This window comes from Chrysemys picta, chromosome 2 (assembly GCF_011386835.1).
Source record: "Chrysemys picta bellii isolate R12L10 chromosome 2, ASM1138683v2, whole genome shotgun sequence".
Classification (NCBI taxonomy): Eukaryota; Metazoa; Chordata; order Testudines; family Emydidae; genus Chrysemys; species Chrysemys picta.
In genome coordinates this window covers 73,721,189-73,736,445 of record NC_088792.1, presented here as the reverse complement: position 1 = coordinate 73,736,445, position 15,257 = coordinate 73,721,189, and the positions used below count along the sequence as shown (strand labels likewise).

General features: G+C 43.1%; 1 protein-coding gene across 5 annotated transcripts in view; it reads right to left on the bottom strand.

Annotated features, from left to right (window-relative positions):
- The window catches only part of RARB (retinoic acid receptor beta), a 485,822-nt gene that overhangs the window by 319,567 nt on the left and 150,998 nt on the right, over positions 1 to 15,257 (bottom strand). The gene's annotated exons all lie outside the window — the stretch shown is intronic.

The window sequence follows — 15,257 nt, the reverse complement described above, 5'->3', positions numbered from 1 at the left end:
TCTTATAGACTAACAGATGTATTGTAGCATACGTTTTCATGGGTGAATACCCACTTTGTTGGATGCATGTAGTGGAAATTTCCAGAGGCAGGTATAAATATGCAGGCAAGAATCAGTCTAGAGATAATGAGGTTAGTTCAATCAGGGAGGATGAGGCCCTCTTCTAGTAGTTGATGTGTGAACACCAAGGGAGGAGAAACTGCTTTTGTAGTTGGCTAGCCATTCACAGTCTTTGTTTAATCCTGAGCTGCTGGTGTCAAATTTGCAAATGAACTGAAGCTCAGCAGTTTCTCTTTGGAGTCTGGTCCTGAAGTTTTTTTGCTGCAGGATGGCTACCTTTAAATCTGCTATTGTCTGTCCAGCGAGACTGAAGTATTCTCCTACAGGTGTTTGTATATTGCCATTCCTAATATCTGATTTGTGTTCATTTATCCTTTTACGTAGTGACTGTCCACTTTGGCCGATGTACATAGCAGAGGGGCATTGCTGGCACGTGATGGTGTATATTACATTGGTGGATGTGCAGGTGAATCAACCAGTGATGTTGTGGCTGATCTGGTTAGGTCCTGTGATGGTGTCGCTGGTGTAGATATGTGAGCAGAGTTGGCATCGAGGTTTGTTGCATGGATTGGTTCCTGAGTTAGAGTTAATATGATGCGGTGTGTGGCTGCTGGTGAGAATATGCTTAAGGTTGGCGGGTTGTCTGTGGGCGAGGACTGGCCTGCCTCCCAAGGCCTGTGAAAGCAAGGAATAGTTGTCCAGGATGGGTTGTAGATCACTGATGATGCATTGGAGAGGTTTTAGCTGAGGACTGTAGGTGATGGCCAGTGGAGGTCTGTTGGTTTCTTTCCTGGGCTTGTCTCACAGCAGGCAGCTTCTAGGTACACATTTGGCTCTGTGGATCTGTTTCCTTATTTCCTCATGCGGGTATCGTAGTTTTGAGAATGCTTGGTGAAGATCTTGTAGGTGTTGGTCTCTGTCTGAGAGGTTGGAACAAATGCGGTTGTACCTCAGCCCTTGGCTGTAGATGATGGATCGTGTAGTGTGTCCAGGATGGAAGCTGGAGGCATGAAGGTAGGCATAGCGGTCGGTGGGTTTTCGGTATAGGGTGGTGTTAACATGACCGTCACTTATTTGTACCGTGGTGTCTAGGAAGTGGACTTCCCATGTAGATTGATCCAGGCTGAGGTTGATGGTGGGGTGGAAGCTGTTGAAATCGTGGTGGAATTCTTCCAGAGTTTCCTTCCCATGAGTCCAGATGATGACGATGTCATCAATGTAGCATAGGTAGGGAAGGGGCATGAGTGGACGAGAGCTGAGTAAGCGTCGTTCCAGGTCAGCCATAAAAATGTTGGCATATTATAGGGCCATGCGGGTGCCCATAGCGGTGCCACTGGTCTGGAGGTATATGTTGTCACCAAATTTGAAATAATAGTCTGTGAGGATAAAGTCACAGAGCTCAGCAACCAGTTGTGCTGTGGCATCATCAGGGATACTGTTCCTGACAGCTTGTATTCCATCTGGTTATGGGATGTTTGTGTAGAGAGCCTCCATATCCATGGTGGCTAGGATGATGTTTTCTGGGAGATCACCAATGCATTGTAGTTTTCTCAGGAAATCAGTGGTGTCACGGAGATAGCTGGGAGTGCTGGTGGCGTAGGGTCTGAGTAGAGAATCCACATATCCGGACAGTGCCAATTCCAGAGATGATGGGGCGTCCAGGATTTCCAGGTTTGTGGATCTTGGGTAGTAGATAGAATGACCCTGGTCGGGGCTCTAAGGGTATGTTGATTTGTTCCTGTGTTAGTGTAGGGAGTGTCCTGAGTAGATGGTGCAGTTTTTTAGTATATTCCTCAGTGGGGTCTGAGGAAAGTAGCCTGTAGAATTTGGTATTGGAGAGTTGTCTGGCAGCCTCCTTTTGGTAGTCAGACCTGTTCATGATGACAACAGCACCTCCTTTATCAGCCTCTTTGATTATAATGTCAGGGTTGTTTCTGAGGCTGTGGATTTGTCAGTTGCTTTCATTAGCAACATCCACCATTCCTTTAGACAGAATATAATCCACTTTATCTGCCCACTTATAGGTGGGCTGGATAGTGTCAGGTGTTTGCCAGACTATGCAAGCAGATGATAGCAGAGCCTCGTTGATTGGGAGGACAATTTTTCCAAGGGGCAATACCTAAAATGTCCCCCAAGGAGTGTTGAGGCTCCTGGACCACTTCTAATGGGATATGAAAGGATTCTGTCAGATATTCCATGAGGTCTTGGAAGGCCTGAAAATCATCAGTAGAAGAGGGTGGTGGGGGCATACCACCTCATCAGGGGATGAAGAGGACTTGGCTGATGGGGGAGATCTTCCTTCATCCTGTAGATCCTGCTGTTCTTGAGTGCCTCCCGGTGCCAAAGGAACAAAGTACCAGAGGGCAATCGTGCGGTACCAAAGTTTAGTTTGTCGGTTCCTGTGAGTGATGTGGAACTGGTGGGCATTGGGGTCTCTTTCTGGCTGGTACCCTATAAAGTTTTTCACCAAGGTGACCCCAGGAATTTCAGTAAGCCCACTGAGCAGGTGGGCAAGGGAAGGGTCCCTGCAGATACTCATAACTAAGGCTGTGAGTTGGTCACAGATTCCATGATTTTACATGACCACCACGACTTCAGCCCGTGGTGGCAGGGCTCCAGTTTCCATGATTTATTTATTGCCCACATCCTGTATGTGACTTTTACTAAAAACACTTAAGCCAAAATCTTACCCTAAATCCAGGGTGTATGAGTAAGGCTATCTGGTGGGGTCTGGAAGATCCTCTTCAGTATGCTGACTCAGTGGGGTGTGATGGTATGGTGCCTAAAGAGAGCCATGTACCGAGACCTCAGAGTCCAAAGAGGTATCACCCCACGGGCTTAAAGGGGGAGCAGCACATATAGGTGCTGGTAGCAAAGGCTGGAGGTCCAAACAGGATTCAATTCAGGAAGATTACGGTTGCAGATGTCTGAACAGTACCAGGGAAACAACAAGGAGTCCGGTGGCACCTTAAAGATTAACAGATTTATTTGAGCATAAGCTTTCGTGGGTAAAAAAACCCACTGCAGTTGATGGTGAGTATTTGCTTCAGGTTGGGGGGCTGTCTGTAAGCGAGGACTGGCCTGCCTCCCAAGGTCTGTGAGAGTGAGGGATCGTTTTCCAGGATAGGTTGTAGATCATTGATGATGTGCTGGAGAGGTTTTAGCTGGGGGCTGTATGTGATGGCCAGTGGTGTTCTGTCATTTTCCTTGTTGGGCCTGTCCTGTAGTAGGTGACTTCTGGGTACCCACCAGCAACTACACACCACACCACAGAAACACTAACCCAGGAACCAATCCCTGTAACAAATCCCATTGCCTACTCTGTCCCCATATCTACTCTAGCGACATCAAAGGACCCAAACACATCAGCCATACCATCAGGGACTCATTCACGTGCACATCTACATCTAATAATGTGATATATGCCATCATGTGCCTGCAATGCCCCTCTGCCATGTACGGACAGTCTCTATGTAAAAGAATAAATGGACACAAATCGGACATCAGGAATGGTAACATAGAAACGCCAGTAGGAGAACATTTCAATCTTCCTGGACATTCTAAAACAGATTTCAAAGTACCGGTAACTATTCATGAACAAAAAAACTTCAGAAACAAACTTCAAAGAGAAACAGCAGAACTAAAATTCATTTGCAAATTTAACACCATTAATTTGGGCTTGAATAGGGACTGGGCGTGGCTGGCTCACTACAAAAGCAACTTTGCCTCTCCTGGAATTGACACCTCCTCATCACTTATTGGGAGTGAACTACATCCACCCTGATTGTATTGGCCCTGTCAACACTGGTTCTCCACTTGTGAAACAACTCCCTTCTCTTCTTGTGTCAGTATAATAATGCCTGTATCTGTAATTTTCACTCCTTCTTCAGATGCATGTGGGTTTTTAACCCACGAAAGCTTATGCCCAAATAAATCTGTTAGTCTTTAAGGTGCCACCGGACTCCTTGTTGTTTTTATGGATACAGACTAACACAGCTACCCCCTGCTACTTAGTACCAGGGAAGGGGCTCTCCTAGAGGTCTGTAATAGAGGAAACTACAGTTCCTCCCGTACGAAAAGGTCCTCCAGGGAAAGAAATCTGGAGAATGCAGGAGGGCTTTGGCATCCAGAAATCTGAGTCAGTACCAAGTTCTGGAGAATGGTGTCAAGATGATGAGTGTGGTACTGTAGAGGGTTGTAGAGGAACTTCTCTAATCCCAGAGCTCTAGCATAGGGAAGGTAACAGTACCACAGTGTGAGTAGGAGGCCTGCATGCTCTTGGTACTGAGAGGTGTTGGCCAGTACCAAGGCAGACGGTGGCTTGTGCTGTTTATTAGAAGACTTCTCCACACACTACTTTTAGTGTGGTACCAGCTGCTCAGTACTAGAATCAGATGCAGCCGCAGCTGCACCCGAACCCCTTGACCTACCCCTCTTTCTTGTTTCCCTGATACGGGAAAGAGGCTTCTTAGATGTCCTAGCCTCTGAAGGTTCTGCTGGAGCTGCAACAGCCATTGAAGCAGCCTGGGAAGTTGAGGCTGATGTACAAGGGGGGAAGCTGACCTCTTTGGGGCTAGTGAGCATTCCATTAGGAGTTTCAGTCTAACCTCTCTATCTGTGCTGGACCTGCCTTTATACCCCATGCAGACCTTACACTTGGATGGAATATGGGTGTCTCCGAGGCAGCAGAGACCGCTCAAATGCCTGTCGCTATGGGGACAAGACCTGTGGCAGGTCTGGCAGGGCTTAGACTCCAGTGTCTTCAGCATAGTCCGAGTGCTAAAGGACAAAAACCAGAGATCCAAAGAAAAGGGAGGTGGGGAATAACTTCTCTTCCCAAACAAAACTGTGCTGAAACTAAAAATAAATTAAATAACTGACCAAAATAAAGGAAAAAAACTCAGAATAAATCGCTACATGAAGAAAGGTGGGATGCTGAGACCAGCAGACACACAGTGACTCCATCTTGAGCCAAAGGCCACTGAGAAGAAAATGAGTACCGGCAGGTCCATGCTACCTTATATGCCCTCATTTAGAAGCACAAAGTGCTGCTGTGCACAAGTGCAGGCCCATGGACACTGCTTTGCATTCTCCAGTCAAGCCACGCAGAGCAGGGACATACACTCGAAGGAGCAGCAGATTTGGGAGAATGTCTTAGTTGGGAGGCACAGAAAGGTAGTCATTGGGGAAGGCCTAAGGAAGGCATTTCAACAGCTCAATAAATGGTAGTTCAGACCATTCTGATTTTTCAGCAACAAAACTCAATGTAACATACAATCTACCAAGACAATCTATGGAAGGCGTATGACTGAAGAACTCTTGGTGTGAATTAAAATAATTCATTAAAAGTCAACACACATGCACGCGCACATTTCCTAGTCTCTTCTGTTTTAATATGAAAAGCTGTAAATGAAAATACAGCATCAATCATCACAGCCCTATCAGTACGATCATAGAGCCAGCTACGGTGAGAAAGACTCAAGATTGATACAACTGTGGCCTGCTTAAAAATAAACTCTCTCCTTTGGAAATGGAAAGCATTATAACAGAATACTTAGAACTTAACTTTCTTAAAAAATCTCTCTGGTCCTCTGATCGGATGCTTTGCTCAGAGTTAATTTAATTTCCTTATCCGCTTCTCAGAAGACGCAAAGAGCGAATAACTGCAAGCACAATTTAGAAAAACTGCACAAAGGAAGTGGGCAAGCTCAAGTACAGGCAGCTGGAAACTAAAACAGGGAACTAAAAATATATTAATTGAGACAACTGAATAGAGACACAGGCAAAACTACCAGGAGGGGAAATAAAGCAGACAAACCATTATTGATGATGGAAAAATAGCAATGAACAGAGCACACATGCTAAAAAACCAAAGTAACATATATATAATTACCAGACACCACTTATGAATTTGATTCATTTTATCTTAAGTTACAGTATATTCCACAGAAGTATCTGTAAACAAACTGGACCCTTCTGTATATTTTGCTAATAACTCTTCAATGAGAATAGAACTGGATGCCCAGAGATCACTAGCTCAAACACAAATGAAAAGATGGCCAAAATCCAATTAGCCAGAAAGGCACTAGGCAGGGTATCTGACTTGGTAATAGCTAAAATTTTAATATTATGGCTAACAGAACTTTTAATATTAATATAGCCTTATACAATGGAGATGGTTATTCGTTTAGTTATTCATACACAAACTAAGAGGTACGGAAGACTCCTATAGGTCAATCTTCCTTTTAAATTGTGGTGTTAATTCTGTATTTGTTATAAGAATTATTATTAAACTACTTCCTTGTCCTTCTTGTTCTCTCCCCAGGCAAAACAATCAGATTTTTGCAACCAATAGAAGTATAGAATTTAAGGAAGTTTTCCCCACAACAAATAGGTGATATGCTAAAAACACTTAATACAATTCGTACCCCATCTACCAGTATTCTCACATGTGATGCTAAATTTTCAGATGAAAGGACCAGAGACTCCATCTTCCAGTCAAAGTGGAAGAAATGCTGAGGCACAAGGTTCAGGGAGAGGACTGGTCCTAGTCTTCAATGGATTTTGAAGGAAACCAAGGGGCAACAAAATAACCCTCCCTGTTAAAGGCTGGAAAACAGACTTTGTTATCACTATTCAGAAAAGTAATAGGAGACAAAGTATGACCAACAGTAAGGCTTCTGTGTATATCACCAATCTTGATACACAATATAGTATTCTGTTAAAATTCCAACTACACTCATTTGCAGCTTTCAAGAGGTTTTGTGCTTACCCATGGTTACACTGAACAAGTCATGAGACTAAGTCCATATGTTAGAAGACTGGCCTTGAGTACAAGCACTCTGAGAGCTTGCAGCCATGTGATGAGAGCCTTCAAACCTGATGGATCGGTAATGTTGGGCTGAGTTCTTCAAAAGGAGACCTCCATGAAAATTCCAATTGCTGGAGGAAGTGGTGTCAATTATTCAAGTAGGTGACATTCTTCACTCTGAGTAAGTATTGATCTAATGCCCCAGCAGGGTATTAACAGGGCACTTTGATGCCAAAGGTACCATCCTTCAGATGATATGTAAAACTGAGATCCTGATTACGTTTTTTCATTATTCTATTGCATTTTTCATTTGAGTATGGGAATTAGTCCTAGCATCCTGGCCAAATTTTTGCTCTGGCAATTACATTTTGCCTACCTAAATTCTCCCTGCAGTTTCAATTGTATGTGTATTAGTCTTCATTTCTTGTCAGAACCTGTTGTATAGTGATGCTCTGTGCTCTTAAATAGCTGTTGTGTCCTACCCCATGTGTGTTATGGGTGAATAAATCCTAATCTGTATCTCAAATGATTGTTGTCAGGATCAGTGAATTTAATGTTTGTACAGTGCTTTGAGATCATTAGATGATAGCTATTTTGAAATACAAGTTATTATACAATTATACAAGTTATAATAATAGCCAAGTATGGCTATTATTATAACCTTTATAAAAACGTGCTATGGAGATAATACATTATGAAGAAAACTATATATGGTAACTGCTGTATTGGACTTGAAAAGGGAAATCAAACATAAGACTAATTTACTGATCTTCCTTTTAATGGCAACTGCTATAATCACAGTTGCAGTCAGACTGATTCAGCCTTTATATCCCGTACTTACAGAAAATAATTGTTCAATAAAATCTAAGATATTTTTTCAAGGGACAATTCACATCTGAGAAACCAATACAAAATGTATCCCAACCTGGTCTGTATCAGTTAATATATTTAACAAACCCAATTAGTGGGACTGTCTCGTATCCAAATTTCTCACAATATTAAATATTATGACAGTTTTACTGAACCAGACTGATAATTCATTGTTATAGGAGTGTAATGTGTCTAATAGGACACTACAAAAAAGTTCAACCAGCCTCCTCTTAATTGCTCTGTATGATCCATGAGACCAACCGCAATATGCTCTCCTCTTGGGAAATGTTTGGTGTTAATGTAATGTAAATGTAATCATTTTGCCTTGTCATTTCACTGATTAAGAAAGTTAAAATACCAAATAAAAACAAATCAAAATCCCAAATGAAATATGTTATAAAGAAGATTGTGTCAATGATCAGGCATTCACTGTGTGTAGTTAATTATCCCAGTTTAATTATACGAACTCAACAGTGTTTTTACTGACATTATAAAGAATAAACATTTACTCCTACCACATCTGAATTAATTTGTGTAAACTATAATACTCTAATATTTTGGCATGTCTAAAACCATAGATTGGAAAATAATCTCACACACTGGTTTCTGACTTTGTGGCTTTTCCAAACCAAATAACAAAACCCTGTGTTGTGAGCTTAATAATTATATTGTGTTTCTTGTCATGCTGGGATTAGTAATAGCACTGCTATCAAATATTACTGTGCATTAAATCCGTGGTTTGCATTTAGATTACATTTGATTTCTTCATGTGGAAAATACATGCTCTAATTTTCCTCTTACAGTAAAATTGATAATACATAGAATGCAACATCACAGCTGATGACACTGAATAGAAGGTAGGTAGGACTTGTTTTATAATGATAATGCTTGTACTTCTGGCTGTGATTTTATGAGCCAGACATTCAAAAAAGTGTACAAAAAAGATATTTATAAATAAAGAGGCACAACAGTAAATAGGAAAGGAGGCCATGCTGTAGGAACAGATTGAATTGGATACAATCAGTACCAAGAAGCTTTCACAAGAACTGCAAACTTAGCATTTGTTGTATGGCATTACTTCCTGATGAGGTATACAACATCCTCCTTTAACAAAAAGAAAGCAAAGCTATGAAGAAAAAGAATGCAAACAGAACTATCAGAAGGACATCCTCGTCATGCAATTATATTTGATTGAATGTCTGCTGTTTGAGTTTATACTTCTGTCCCTCCAAATTCCCCAGAAAACCTAAAAATGATCTGTTGCTATTTTTATATCAGTTATGATTTTTTTTAAAATCTAGCAAAGTACTCGTTTTACAGGTATCTTTTTATAATATGTCTCAAAGAAGCCTCAGTTCACATCTAGGATCTTATTAACTGCAAAATAACACACACAGGCACACACAGCACGTGATCTCTATGGGGACATTCACATAGTAGAAACAGTGAACAGAGCAATTCTATCAAGAAAGGCACCAAAGTAGAATTACACAATAGAAAACAGAGTGGAAAGCTTATTATCATGTAAAACCCATAGCCCTATACACATTGTTATTTTTAGTATGTCCTTACATTAACAAATTGCTGTTTATTAACCATGATTTACTGAATCAGGCATAGCAAAGCTGGGCACTAGCTGAAGTAAAGCAGCTGGATATAAAACTAAAGCAAACAGCTATGAGGAAAGTGGTGTCGTAACTGCTTTTCTGCATAGCTTGATCAACTGGCCACCAGATGAACTTATTACACATTATAACAAAAAATTCACCTTGTATTGCCCTGCAATAAGTCCTGAATAAATACAAATATGGTCACTCTGGCCAAACTGATGTATGAAGAGTTACAAAAATGACTCCCAATCTCCACTGAGGACTATGCTATAAATGTTACAAGAAATAATTGTATTGCAATACAATACTGCTCTTACATGTAAAGTAACCAATGGAAGATTCCAAAGAGTCTACATTTTTTTCATTGCTTTCATTTGCTAAGAAGTGCACATGAACCAAGTCACCAACATATCCTATTTACCTCACCTTGTCATACTGCCTTTCTGCTCCCCTCATTCTCTTGGTTTGGCCTCATCCTCACTTTGTGTCATGTTAAAGGGTAAAGGTAAAATCCTGACCCCACAGCAGTCAATGGCAAAACTCCCTATGACTTCAGTGGGTCCAGGATTACAACTTGGTGTAACTTTTGGCCACACTACAACTAATAAATAATAATAACAACCACCACATTTTGAAACAGAGGCTATTATAGTGTATGACAAATAGTACTACAGTAACCTTATGTTCTGTTCATTAACTTCAATGGGCTTTGCATCTGGTGGACAATAATTCCTATGTTAAGGCTATTAATACTTGAAGGAGAAACGATTCATCACTATCTAAGGGCTTGTCTTCACTATTGGGGAGATGCTGCTACAATTGAGGCAGCGGGTGTCAATTTAGTGGGTCTAGTGAAGACTCGCTAAATCGATGGCAGAGCACTCTCCGGTCGACTTCGGTACTCCAACTCCCCAAGAAGAATAAGGTAAGTTGACGGGAGACAGTGAATACACCGTGTTAAGTCGACCTAAGCTACGTTGACTCCAGTTACGTTACTCACATAGCTGGAGTAGTGTAACTTAGGTCAACTTATCCGGGTAGTGTGGACAAGGCCTAAGTGTCACACACATTCTTATTAAAGACTAGTGAACATTTTTTTCCTTTTGACTTGAAAGTTGTTTGATTCCTCCTGTTTCCTCCCTCACCAAAAAAAAAAGAAAGGAAAAGGAAAAATACCTATATCTAGCCATTACAACATTTCATTAGCACTGCTTTTAATAACACTAAAGATAAGTATTCACTCCCTAAGACCTTGAGAAATCTGAGTTGCAGACTTCCAGTTGCTTCTGGAAGTAACAATGCAAGTAGAGTTGCACAAATGATGACATTTTCTGTATGTAGAGCTTTGTGCAAATGTTTGCTTCAGTTTTAGTTCATCTGGCCTTGAACCACTGATTTTGTTTTGAATTTTAAGGTTCACACTAACCACAACATTTAAGGAAAATTCACTTTAAACCACAAAGTTTCTCTTGGTTCCACACAGAACTCATATGCAAAACCAAATCCCCATAGTATAGTTATGACACCAATAATCAGCTCAGGCTTGCTTGAAAATGAACCTAGATTCATTCAAAAGTAGAGATGAACTTGAGACTTGGATCCAAATATTTTCCTAATTTGGTGTGATGAAGCTGCATTTGGTGTTCAGTTTTTCAGACTTTATTCAGAAAAAACAGTTACTAACCTTTCATAACTGTTGTTCTTTGAGATGTGTTGCTCATTTCCATTCCATACTAGGTGTGTATGAACCACGTGCACTGTTGCCAGAGATTTTTCCCTTAGCGATGTCTAGCGTCCTCTGGAGCCATGCGCATATGTGCCAGTATGAGGAGTGCAGCTGGTCTCACACCCTCTCAATTCCTTCTTGCCTGGTAACTCCAACAGAAAGGTAAGATGATGGGTCATGGAATGGACATGAGCCATGCATCTCAAAGAGCAACTGTTACGAAAAGTTAGTAACCATTTTTTCTTCTTCAAGTGCTTGCTCATGTCCATTCCATGATAGGTGACTGACAAGCAGTATCCCCGGAGGTGGGCTCAGAGTTCATGGATGTGCTGGCAGCAACACTGCTCTCCCAAAACTGGCCAGTTGAGTGATGGCATAGTGGGACGCGAAGGTATGAACTGACGACTAGATTGCAGCTCTGCAGATGTCCTGGATTGGTACCTGTGCAAGAAACGCTGCTGACAAAGCCTGGGCCCTTGTGGAATGAGCGGTCATGATGGCTGGTGGCAGGGACATTCGCCTGCTCCTAGCAAGCAGGAATACAAGCGGTTATCCAGGATGAGGTTCTTTAGGTTGACACAGGTCACCCTCTCATCCTTTCTGCTATTGCTACAAAGAGTTGCATGGATTTGCAGAAGGGCTTAGTCCTCTCAATATAAAAGGCAAGGGCTCGCTTATCATCCAACGTATGAAGCCATTGTTCCGTCTGTTCCAAGAAAAGGGAGGACCCTGCAAGTGGGAGGTTCTAGATAGACTCTTGAACCTCGTGGGGAAGGCCGGAGGACTGGAACTAGGAACAGTGCCTCATGGTGACGGCGGAGGCCATTGTCCGGACTGCCAAGTCGGCAGCATCCAGAGCCGCCTGGAGAGAGGTCTTGGCCCCATCCTTACCCTCTTCTAAAAGGGCCATGAAATCTTGTCTCAATTCTTGGGACAGAGAGTCTTTGAATTTATTCAGGGAGTCCCATAGATTAAAATCGTATCTCCCCAGTAAACTTGCTGATTGGCGATATGCAGTTGGAGGCTACCTGTGGAATAAACCTTTTCTTAGTGTCTTTTAGTTTCGGGGCAGAACTCGACTGGCCCTGCCTATGCCTTTCATTTGCTGCAAATACCACCAGGGATACCGGGGCTGAATACAGGTAATCGAACCCACTTGCTGGCACATAATACTTTTTCTCTGCCCTCTTTAAAGTGGGGGCCAGAGAAGAAGGAGTTTGCCATAGGGCCTTGACTGGTCCCATCACCACCTCATTGATGGTAGGGTCACCTAAGATGGAGCTGCTGCAGTCAGGATATCAATAAGGCTGTGTGATGTCTCTCTGAGTTCCTTTATCTCCAAGCCCAGGTTCAAAGCAACTCATTTCAGAAGGTCCTGATGGGCCCTGGAATCATCCTGGGGAAGTAGGTTGCTGGGACCCACAACAGCCTCATCTGGGGAGGACAAGAAGGAGGCTTGCACTAGAAAAGAGGCTCCTTCCTCTTCTTCAACTATGTCCACTGGAGGCATCTCCTGGACTTCGGTACTGGGGTCAGGATCCGGGAAGGAGTGGTAGCCCATCTCTCAGGGTACATCTACACTACAGGGGGGAGTCGATTTAAGATACGCAAATTCAGCTACGTGAATAGCGTAGCTGAATTCGACGTATTGCAGCCGACTTACCCCGCTGTGAGGACGGCGGCAAAATCGACTTCTGCGGCTTTCTGTTGACGGCGCTTACTCCCACCTCCGCTGGTGGAGTAAGAGCGCCGATTCGGGGATCGATTGTCGCGTCCCAACGGGACGCGATAAATCGATCCCCGAGAGGTCGATTTCTACCCGCCGATTCAGGCGGGTAGTGTAGACCTAGCCTCAGAGACCACTGAGTAGGAGCAGTGGGAGGAGGGCCCCAGTAAAGAGGGAAAAACCAGGGATTCAAGTAGGGCCACTGCATTGGCCAGTGATCTGCTGGCCAACTGCCCGCCGGTGGACCACACTAAAGCTCAGTGGGGCACAGCCTTGGTACCGATGGTGGTCTTTTGGCAGTACATAGGATTCCCCTTCGGACACCGAAAAGGATTCTTCTCTTGGTGACCACAGTGGGGTTGTACCCACTTCCGCCTCCATACAGTGCCTGGGTTCTGAGGACCAGCGGTGTGCCAGGGAGCAGGACATTGGGATTAAGTGGAGCTTACCCCTGGATGGTGCTAGGGGACCAGGTGCTGGGAAGGCGCTTGATGCACGCTGTTCCCTCCTACTTCTGGACACTGGAGCTGGCAGGTGCCCCATTAGGTTTGGAGGAACCGGAAGAGAGAGATGGTCCCTAGCCACCTGAAAAGCCTCTGGGGTCGATGGCACCGTCAGTCCGCTGGTACCACAGTGGTGTCGGGGGATGGTCCTGCACCAGATTCAATGTCCTTGGCGGAGTCAATGCAGGTCCAGGGGCAGAGGAGTGGTCCAGCGTGGGTCTCGCTCCTTCTCCCCACTTCTCTCTCTTCTGCACTGGCAAGTGTGATCTCTCAGTGTGCTGCTTTTTGTGCTTCTTCCTTGGCACAAGGGATGGAGAACGGTATCAAGAAGAGCCTGGTGCTGAGGGAGCATTTCACACAGATGCCAAAGTACTCGGCACCAAATTGGAGCAGTTTGACTCTGAGACAGGACTGAGGGCAGCTTCCATGGGGATAGCCTTTAATCTGATGTCCAGGTCCTTTTTAGTGAGGGATCTGAATTCCCAACAGATTTGGCACGTGTCCTTTATGTGAGTTTCCCCCAAGCACTTTAAGCAACTGGAGTTCAGGTCATTCACAGGCGTAGGTTTGCCACAGGAGGCACAAGGCTTGAAGCCTGAGGACCGGGGTCATGCCCATCCCCTGGGGCAAAAAGTACCTTAATGATAGGAACACTTCCACTATTTGCAAAAACTATATACACTAAACAATTACCACTATGAATGAAGAAAGAGTTTGAAACCACTGAGAAGAAGCCTTGCCAGAGCAAGAAAGGGTCATTCCAGCAACCATCATGGGCGATAAGAAGGAACTGAGAGGATGTGGGGCTGGCAGCGCCCCTTATACACACATGGCTCCACATGACACTAGGGCTGGACCAACGGATACCACTAAGGGAAAAATCTCTGGCAACAGTGCCATGCAATGCACACACATCCCTAGCATGGACTGGACATGAGCAAATACTCGAGGAAGAACATTTGTGAGGGACTTTATGAACATTTTGAAAACAGCAACCACATGAATTCTGTGTGATTTCAAGTATCAAAGTGCAAGTTTAAAACCGCTGTAATCACAACTGTCATAAATATGCAGGGTAAAATCCTGGCCCTATTGAAGTCAATGAGAGCTTTGCTATTGTTTTCTCTGAGTCCAGAATTAACCCACTGTTTTAAAAGTTCCAGAATAACTAATCAAGCAGATTGAAGTAATGTTAGCATTAAAAAACAAAAACTGAAAACACCATTCTTTACAAACCCTTTTTAAAAATGGGTACTTTTCATATAAGCCTTACAAACTATTCTGCTACAAAGGGCCAACTTCCACTGGTGGGTAGTAGGCATAAATTTCATGGATTATCAGGTAATGTGTAGAAAAGTTCTCCTGATACAAACTGTTTGCTAATGTTATGAAAAGATGCTGCCTCTGAACTCTGTTGTGCAAACATGTGTTCTTGGGAGATGGCACAAGGGAAAAAGAAATTCAGAAAATGGGGATAACCACTCTCAAGGATTGTTTCTGCTTTCACTTATGTAAATAAGGAATAAATCTATTGGAGTCCATGGGTTACACCGATGTAACTCCATCAGAATCAGACCACCAGTCTCTTTACAAGAATACAAGCATGGCTCAAAAAGAACAAACACCACAATAAGATTTCCATGACATTGGAGCCTTCAAGAAAACTTTATATAGACAAGCGTGAATCAAGAACACATAGTCCAGCATTTTACTGAGCTCCTATATGAGGGACACAGGGAAAATCTTAACACTACCAGAGAGTGATAATCCTTCAATGGTCACAATAAATATGTTTGTTGAAAAAAACCAGACAGAAACAAAAAGCATGCATGCCTGAGTGACGCTGAAGAGAAACACGCTTGCACGTAGCACAATGGAAAAACTGTTCAAGAATAGGTAATCTGTGTGACGATATGACCCCAGTAATGCTTCTAGGAGCAGTGAGAACTGT